This window comes from Lolium perenne, chromosome 4 (genome assembly GCF_019359855.2).
Source record: "Lolium perenne isolate Kyuss_39 chromosome 4, Kyuss_2.0, whole genome shotgun sequence".
Classification (NCBI taxonomy): domain Eukaryota; kingdom Viridiplantae; phylum Streptophyta; class Magnoliopsida; order Poales; family Poaceae; genus Lolium; species Lolium perenne.
The window spans coordinates 123,848,767-123,858,661 of NC_067247.2; positions in this window are offsets into that span (position 1 = coordinate 123,848,767).

Genomic DNA, 9,895 nt, shown 5'->3' on the forward strand with positions numbered 1-9,895 from the left:
GGAACATAGGCCTTTTTCTTATTTAATTTCCTTTTATTTTATTTTAACTTGGGTGGTGAAAAGAGGGGTGAGGTTTAGGGTTTAAGATCATTTCAAAATACTTTAACAAGCAATCATGGCAATAGCATAAGAATTAAGCAAGATCACTATGTATCAAACTTAATTTAATAAAAGTTTTTGTTGGTTCCAAAATTTGGGAAAAAGGGAAATTCATTGTCTTTGTTTTGAAATTTTTGGGATGTTACAGTATCTAACAGACCCCCTATTTCTCGAAACCGAATAAAGTAAATAAAGTGAGTTCACTCTTCAAAAACAATTTGGTAGCGGATTTAGCAACGACGCATAACAGAAACCGAAAACGCGAACCGAACTCGCAGAAATCAAACGTCGTGGGAAATCGAAATTCGTGATTGCACTCGATTTCATCGGATCAAGCTTTAATTCGTTCATAATTTACGATACTATGGCAAAATACATGCATATTCGACCTACATTACGAACTGGGAACCTAATTAAACTAGATTTTTAGTCCCCGGAGCGACTATAATGTCACCAGGGCGCTAATGTCGCCGGCGGAGGGTTTTTGCTCGCCGGGTCTTCCTAGGCGACGACGACCGCAGCCAAGAGGCAGCCCGGCGGTGTCGTCGTCATCGTCACCGCGCGGGGGCAGCGCCGGCATTGGGGGGCGCCTCTGCTTCTCCTTCCAGCTCCTCCTCTGCGCGCGCTTGCAGGCACGCCATCATCTCCGCCCACTTCCGGCTGGCCCGCTTCCACGCGTCGTTGGAGCGCCGACGCCTGGCGCGCTCCGGCGACGCCCGTACACCCGGCGGACGCCGTTGACCTTCCGGCGCCGGATCGGCCACCTCCCCTACCCACGTGTCTTGCACGCATCATTCCGGACGTATGGGAGCTAGCAGAAGCGGCGAAGGGGAGCCGTTGCAGGCGGTGGCGGCGGTAGAGGAGCGGCGGAGGGGAGTAGGGTTTACGAACCGAACTCCCCTCCGCCAACAATTTTAATAGGGGCCGCACGGGGAGTTTCTCGGGCCCCTGAATTTCGTATTCGGGCCGGCCCACGTATTCGGTCATTGATCGGCGCGCGTTTCGGCCCGAACCCGTAAATCCGCCGGAAAAGTTTGGTTCCGGCGGGATTTACGGGCTCTCTTAGAGATGCTCTTATGTACTAACGGGCCGACCGACACACACCGGACGCCTAAGAGCATCTCCACCGGCGCGACCCAAATAGGCGCCAGCAGGGGCGCCGGCACCTCCGTTTGGGGGACGCCAGCACAACATCCTCCATTTGGGGGAACTGCTCCCACACCGGCGCCCCCAAACAGGCGGCCCCGATAGATTTTGAAGTTTTAATACAAATTTGCAACACGATATTCATACATAGTTCGAACGAAATTTGTACAAATTTAACGCGAATTTAAACTAAAAAACTAAAAAAACATCTAGCGGCGTTGGGAGTCGAAGGCGCTGAAGTCCAGGTCGTCGCCGTCGTCGCTGGATGGCCCGAAGGACCAGCTGTCATTCTCGTCAGCCTCCTCCTCCTTTGGCGCCAGCATCTTGGATGGTCCGGCGAGGTCGACGAAGTTGGCGCTCTGGTCCCTGGTGGACCACACCGCTGCCTGTCGCGGGTCGATCGCGATGTGACGATAGTCATCGTCGACGGAGCGACCGATAATGAAGCTCTGGGCGGGGAACTCCTCCCCGTCACCGTCGCCTCCTTCTCCCACCATGTCTTCTTCGCCGGCGGAAGTGGTGGCGAGGCATCCTCCTCCCTGACGTGGGAGCTGTGGCCCGACCTCGTCGTCCGACGAACCGGAGCAGAGGAGGCGCGCCGCGTTGCGTCGTCGCAAATGACGACGCCTCCGAAAGGCGGCGCGGCCGAGCGCGTGCGCCCGACGGCGGACGATCCGATGTGGGAGGTTCCGAACATCGCAGTCTGTGGCGGTGCCCCCTGCGTGGTAGGCGTCGGCTCCATGGTCGCGGCCTGAGGGAAGTAGACCGGCTCCCGTTGCCCGCGGAAGCGTGGACGGTAGCCGTACTCGCGGAGCGTGGCGTCGATGTCGCGGCCATACCACCAGGCACGGCGGCCTATGGTGTTGAAGCGGCCACCCGAGGGATTGTCCGTCCGCGCGAGCTCGACAGCGCGCTCGCTGCCGAAGCGTTGTTCCCAGGACGGGCTGTCGAGGGCATTCTCCAGGAGGCTCCTCTCCTCCGGTGTCATCTCGGACCGCCATTGCCTGGCGAGAGCCCGCGTCTGTGGTTCTCGCGGCGGTGGTGGCGGCACGGCGAAGCCACGGTTGGAGACGTGCCAGCCGTGCGACAGCTTGTACTGCACTGGCACGAGGATGCGGTGCTAGTACAGCACGTCGGCCTCGTCGTGCGACAGCTGCGTCGAGCGGAGGATGCCGCCGCCGCTGCCGCCGGCCCGGTCTTTGTGCGCCATCGCGTTCGCGTGCGGGTGGTGGTTCTCGCGGAGGTTGAGGACGACAACCGCTAGGGATGACGGCGGTGGGGAAAAGAGAGGAGTGTGCGATGGTGTGGTTTTAAGGAAGGTGGCGGACGCGCACTGAAGGCGCGTGGGTAAGGTAGGTGGACGCCGCGTGGCTAGTCGCCGCCATCGCTGTTTTGGTTTCCATGCGGGAGGCCATTAAGGCCGATGACCAACCTCCCCGCGTCATTTCCGATGCGAACCGCCGCGTCCCCTCGTTGACAAGGCGCCCCCACCCGCGAAAATCATCGTTCCGCGAGGCGCAGGCGCGCCCAATTCGTAACCTTGGCGAAGGGGCCGGCACGGGGTTGCCGACGATTCTATCGGGCTCCAAAATTGGTCGGCGCCATTTGAGGCGCGCCGGTGCGAGCCCATTTTCGCCCCCGGCCCCCAAATTGCTATCGGGGCCGCTATCGGGGCCGCCGGTGGAGATGCTCTAAGGGAATCTCCAGCGGCGCGATGCAAATCGGTGTCCGCGAGCGTCCGTTTGCGTCGAGCGGCGGACGCGAGAAAGACAGTTTTTGTCCGCGCGTCCGTTTGCGCCTGAGGGTGCCTCCAGCGACCCGATGCATTTCCGCGTCGGCATGAAACATGAAGTTTGAAAACAACAAAATAAAGAGATTCAACGAAGTCATAGTCCTTATTGCATTCAAATTTTAAAAAGTCTACATGAAAATAAGATGGTATTCCGCTAGGCATGGTCTTCATGGCTAGCCAATGCTCACTGATGCTCAATCAGATCCGTCTGCAGCCGTTTGCGCACGTTCTCATCAGTGATTTCTACATTCATATGTAGATAGTTCTCCCAAGATAAAACCCCAGGGAGTGGCGCAACTAGCTCACCTTGGAAGTCCCAGTAGTTCTCATTGCGGCCATCAGGACGCTCGTTCTCAACGATCATGTTGTGCATGATCACGCAGCATGTCATCACCTCATGCATGGTCTTCAGCGACCATGTTCTTGCCGGTGACAGACAATTGCCCACCGAGCTTGGAGCACACCAAATCCGCGCTCCACATTTTTCCTACAAGCCTCTTGCATCTTGGCAAACCTCCTCGTCTTCTCGGAGTTTGGATTACGGATACTCTTCACCAGTGTGGCCAAGTCAGGTAGATGCCTATGGCTTGTCATATTCATTTCCATTGATCTCATAGCTGACCCAGGGAGCTTTGCCTTGCATTAGCCTGTTGAAAACTGGTGATCGGTGCAACACATTGATGTCATTGTTGGAACCGGCCATGCCAAAGAATGAATGCCAAATCCATAAATCTTGAGATATGACAGCTTCAAGAATGACAGTCCGTCCCTCCGTATGCCCGCTGTACTGACCCTGCCATCCAAATGGACAGTTCTTCCACTGTCAGTGCATGCAATCTATGATGTCAATCATTCCTGGGAACCCTCTAGACTCGTTGATAGACAACAGCCGCCTTGTATCCTCAACAGTTGGCTCCCTAAAGTAATGTTGTCCAAACACGGCAATCACGGCTCGGCAAAACCGGTACATGGACTCAAGGCATGTGCTCTCACCCATTCGAAGATACTCATCGAATATATCAGCAGCCATTCCATATGATAGCATGCGAATAGCCGCAGAGCATTTTTGGTAGGAGGTGAATCCTAGTGCACCTGTTGCATCAGGCCTGCATTCGAAGTACGGGTCGTAGTTTCTGATGCCCCGGAGAATGACCATGAACAGCTCCCTTGACATCCTGTACCGGCGCCGGAACATTTTTTCCTTGAACACCGGATCGGTGAGGTGGAAGTAGTCCTTGTGGAGCCGAAGCTGCCCTTGCACTCTGTTGCGCGGCAGGTTTTTTGAGCGGCCCTTGACAGAGCCCCGGTGCACCGGCCCCTCATTTGAAGTGAACTCGTGGATCATGGAGGCCGCAGTAGTTGCCAATGTCTGCCTCGACTGATTGGACTCCTCGTCGGAAGAGGAGTCAACGACCTCGGCGTGGAACTTCTGCAGCATCTGCCACATGTCCATCTGCGTGGTACGAACTGTGGATCAATGGTCGCGCACAATAGCGCCTAAAACAGGAGAAGAAACCTACCGGCGCAACTGACCAAACAGGTCGTGGGCGGCACGAAAGGGCGGCCTAACCGGCAACGTTTGGCCCCAAAACTGCAGGCAGGTACGCGCCGGAGCCAATCCCGAGTACGATTCTGCTCTCCCGCGTGGTGACAATCGAGCCGGACGGCGAGTACTACGGCGCTGTGGCGGGACAGCGGCGGCTGGGGTTGGGGTGGTGGCGTCGCACTAGGGCAGCAAAGAAGGGGAAAAGAAGTAAATTGAAGCGGTCGATTTCGCTATCCCTGACTTACGGGACCGGGTAGGAAAAGGAGGACGCTCCGCGCGACGGCACAACGTCCGTGGAGACGCAAACGTGGCGCATATTTGGGCCAGGTTTGCGTCGCCGCGGATGGCCCGTTGACTTTGCGTCGCCTCGCTGGAGGAGGGCTCAGACGCACTTTCAGTCACGGCAGACACAAACAGTCGCTCAGCGTCCGCGTCGCGCCGCTGGAGATGCCCTAAATTGGTCACATCCATTCATTTGCGTGGCCCGCGGATAACAAAATGGTTATACAGGAGCACGGTGACTGTTTCCGTCGGAGACATCCCAGCGGGCCGACGTATTTTTTATTGGCTGACAGCATCAATGTCGGTAGTGGCGGTTAACGTCCCATCGAGGTATGCTGCTAGCGATTACTGGTTCGCGCGCAAAGGTGGTGCTTCCGCGCGCCGCTAATACATTGGCATGGGCCAGCATTTCACGCATGGGGGAAACAGATTGCGCGCGGTCGGCGTTTCCCGACTAGCCGTGGCTATATGTGGTGCACGCTGGAGGTCGAGGAGGGCACACCTCGACCCAACCATAGAAATCATCCATGACCGAGCATGACCGCACCTGGGCTCCCATTATTCACATGGCCCGTGGTGTCTTCCCCGATGATCCCGTCCTCACATCTGTCCACGCGACGGAGGCCTTTGCGGAGGAGGCGGCAGAGGCGGAGGCGGTGGCCAAGGCGGAGGCGGCAGTGTAGGCGGCGACCATGGCTGACCTGCAAGCGCAGCTCGTGGAGGCCAGGGCGGAGCTCGCGGCGGCGAGCGGGTATGCCAGGGCCTGCCTGGTGGCGGAGCTTGGGCACCCAGCGCGGCTGGCGACGCCCATGGCGGACGCCGTCATTGACGACATGGACGACGATGAGGATTTCGCAACTGCACCAAGGAATAATAAAAAAGAGGCAGCAGAGGCCAAGGCGGAGGAGGCGGCAGTGCAGGCGGCGGCCATGGCTGACCTGCAAGCGTAGCTCGTGGAGGCCAGGGCGGAGCTCGCGGCGACGAGCGGGTATGCCAGGGCGTGCCTGGTGGCGGAGCTTGGGCACCCAGCGCAGCTGGCGACGCCCATGGCGGACGCCGTAATTGATGACATGGACGACGATGATGAGCACGACGACGAGTTCCTCCGCTATGATGACGTAGAGGCGCGTTTGTGCGTGCCGAGCAGGGAGCGATGATCTCGTCGTTCGAGAGCCTCCCTGAGGACGATGATTGACGTCGGGTTCTTGCGGCGAAGGTGCAAGCTCGCAGCGATGCGATGGCCATGAGGCAGGCTTTCGTGCGTTCCGACCTGGTGGCGGTGGCGTTGGCGGGGCCGGACCACGCGCGTATCGTCCGGGAGAACCGAGTTGTAGGACGCCATCACGGCGAGGGACGAAGCGGTGGCGACAGCGGCGAGGGACTAGGCCCGGTACCGCGAGGACCCGGCGCCCATCGCCGCGGACAAGGCGGCTGCGCAGCGAGCCCGCTGGGACTCCTGTCTAGCGGAGGCCGTCGAACACCGCCGGGCAGAAAGACGTTGCCTCCTTCCGGGAGCAGAACCGCCTCCGAAGAGAACGGCGTGCAGCTTCCCAAGCCCTCATGCGCTCTGATGATGACGCCGACACCTCAGGTCACATTGACGGCCATTAGTAGGTCGAGCAACTGCGAGTAAACATGGTTGTAGTAGGCCGCACGACGGTGAGTAGGTACGGCCGTCGTAGTTTTGGGTTAACACTAACCTTCTCTATAAACATGGTTGTTTTGGCCAATCAATTGAAATGACAAACATTTTGCTTACCCGTCACTAACCAGCGGACCCTGATTCAATCAACGTGGACACACGGTGTGCCCCAATGTTGTTAAATTCAATACATAACTGTTTTCCTCCATATCTTGCAGTGTGGTTGTCGGGTGTTATAGTTGGTATTTGTCTGTATCATCCACAGGTAAAGATTAGCACTTGAAATATGTTTGGAGTGCATCCCCTGTCACTAATAATTCCAAATAGTTGTTGGACTTGGAACAACTCGGATCATGTGTGAGAATGTGGGAGGATATTGGTCATGTGCAACTTTGGATGGGTTCCGAAGGTGGTAAAGCTTACTCCTTTCGCAGAGTTAATTTATTAATATGCATTTTTATTTAACTTACCTTTCATCAGATTAACACGATCAACATAATTAAATATGAAAAGGTTAGCAACTGCAAAATGTTCATCTAGATAATTCAATCTCCTTACTATTTTATTCAGATAACCATACAATAATATTTGATTTTATCATTGTATAAATCTCCTGCATACTTTAGACTACCAATTTGTGCTTACTTTTCGTTTCGTGCTAATTGTAAACATGTATGTGAGTGAGCTTTACATCAGTGTTTTCAAATACACCAGCAATAGGATGGATCAGTTGGTAGTCTCACCTGCAGCTTCCTACCTACTCCGTAGATTACCACTGCCCAGCTTTGCTTAGATCTTCTGTTTGATTATTTGAGCTTTGTTATGTTGGTCATGAGGACATCTCCATCCATGGGTTTCCGCGGGAGAAACAGGGTGTTGTTGTGGAGAAGGTGGAGCGTCAGGGCGCGTGCATCCGGCAAGTTGGAGAGGAAAATGACGCAGATTGATTCGGCAGCGGGACTAAGGGGTTGTGTTGATTCAGGTTTGCATGTCCCTCCTCTTTTCCCCCCTACCTTTACTGTCGTATGTTAACTTCGCTTGTAGATGTTTTTACTGCTTCAAATCTGTCGTTTCAAGATGTTAATTTGCTGTTCAGGGTGGTCAATACTAATGTAGTCACCAGCTGAGTAGACTGGTGTGTGCACCTCATTCTCCATAGGTTCCTTCCCCCTAGTCTCCTCCTTGGGTTCAGTAAACTCCTCTAGCATTGTATCAATTGCTCCCGTCAAATGACGGTTCAACTGAAAGAACAATGATAGTAAGTTGCGGCTATTGTCCATGTATTTTGCAGCTTCTGCTGGTTTGCGTTTAGCATATTTGAAGTGGTTAAGCATGGGATCATCTTCCTCCTCCATATGAGGAATGTGGGTGAATTCGGAACCCATAAGCTCTTTCGTCTTATGCTCCCGAATATCGGTTATGGCTCTCATAACGGCTATATGGTAGGCTGTGTTGATAGTTCTGGCTTCACCTGCTGGCATTACTACGCTCATTCCCAAAGATTCGGGAAGTCGCAGCCCTACCCTACACTTTGCCAATACAGTACCATCATAGTACATGTATTTCTTTACTTGGATCTGGGAATCACACCCAAATTCAAGTAACATGGCACGTAGAATATCTGCAAGTCCTCCTTCATATTCACTCAGTGTTGAATCCATCACTTTCACGTTTCGTCCCGGACGTGAACTTGCCATTGTTGGCTGTAGAAATAGAAAGAATATAAGATTAGTAATAATGCATCATAATAGAGATAATAAAGAATTATCGCACTAAAAGATATGATTGTTGTATTCTCAATTGAATATACACCATATTTTTAGAGAAATCTTTACTAGTCCTACTTGACTCCTAACGTTCGGTCCCATTTACTAGGTTCTAACCTAAGGTCAAAGCTTTTGCTCTGATACCAACTGTGGTGACCCTGCATACCACTGCATGTTGTAGTATGCCAGTCCTTGATATAACATTCACGAAGTACCATTCCGTAAATATTACATCCCTCAGAGTAGTACAACAGAACATAGCAGGTCCATAACTCATTCATTTATTATTACAAGCATAATGCACATATCGTCTCGGAGCTCCTCTTGGGTCCTAAGAGGAATACTCCTGGGTTCGAGGCGAACCCAACTTAACTTACAATATAGAAGTCTCATTAAGTTATACATTTATTTCCTCGAGCAGCTAAGTACTAAGAGTTCGCACTGCTCGGCTAATACTACTACTCGGTGTTTCTAGGCTTGATCTCCTCCGGAAGCCTCCCCGGTTCCGTAGACTATGAGGTAGTCTACGCCTTCAATACCTCCAGAGAGGTCTGGTTCTTCATAGCCGATGATCTCGGCTCCCTCAGGGTTGTCGTAGTCCTCCTCCAGACGATTCAGACAATCTAAGCAAAGGATTTAAGAGTGGAATGAGTACGAGCGTACTCAACAAGTTCATTATAGATAAGAGGTGTTTAATGCACTAGCTACGATATTAGACCAGAAAGTCTAATACCAATGCAGGTTTTGATAAACATTTCTTCAAGAGATTGCTTTTATTTCAAAGAGCTATGTCCGTCAGCCTTCACCGGTTTACTAGAACTTCATGGAGCTCCTTTCCGGCCGCGTTCGCAGTTCCATATCCCGGAACAGGGAGTGACAGGTCACAGTTCTTTACACTCTGCAGAGGTGTGTTGCTTTACCCATAAGAGATCTTAACCTTGGTGCCAACCGGGCAGCTTTCCCGTCCACACTTCCTATGGTGTGAGGCCCGGTATAAGGTCTAGCCAATCATGTTCCTCCGCTACCTCGAACACCCACCCTTTGTTGCATGCCCCGACCCTGGGTCCTCGCCGGTCCCATTATTCCCACTCACGGGTGGACCCCGACCATGACAACAGTTTGGGTCTCATTAACCAAACTCCTTCGCCGATAGCTGCAACCCATCATAGACCGCAATACCGTGGGGACTTAAGGCTTCCCCAGCCAACCGCTTGTTCTTCAAGAGACAAGTGTCTACGGACTATGCCGTGGGGACTTAAGGCTTCCCCAGCCAACCGCTTGCCCTGACAGATATAAGTCTCTACGGTAAAGTGCATCCGTTGATGAACGAGAGGTGGAAACACTTTTGACTACTCCGTCCCACTCCGGATCTTATGGTTAACACGGGCATTACGGCACAAGAATCACTGGACGACATTTGTTGTTTAATCCTAGATGGATATAAACCCGTGCAATGGAACCTCCACCATATCCACACAATCCATGGTTCCATTGCCCACCACATAGTCATATTCATAGTTATGAAAATAGTGGTTTTGGTTTTTATGCAATAGTGATAATCATAGTACTTTGCAAGTAATTTGATAGAAATACTCAAATGACATGAGCAAGTGATAAACTTG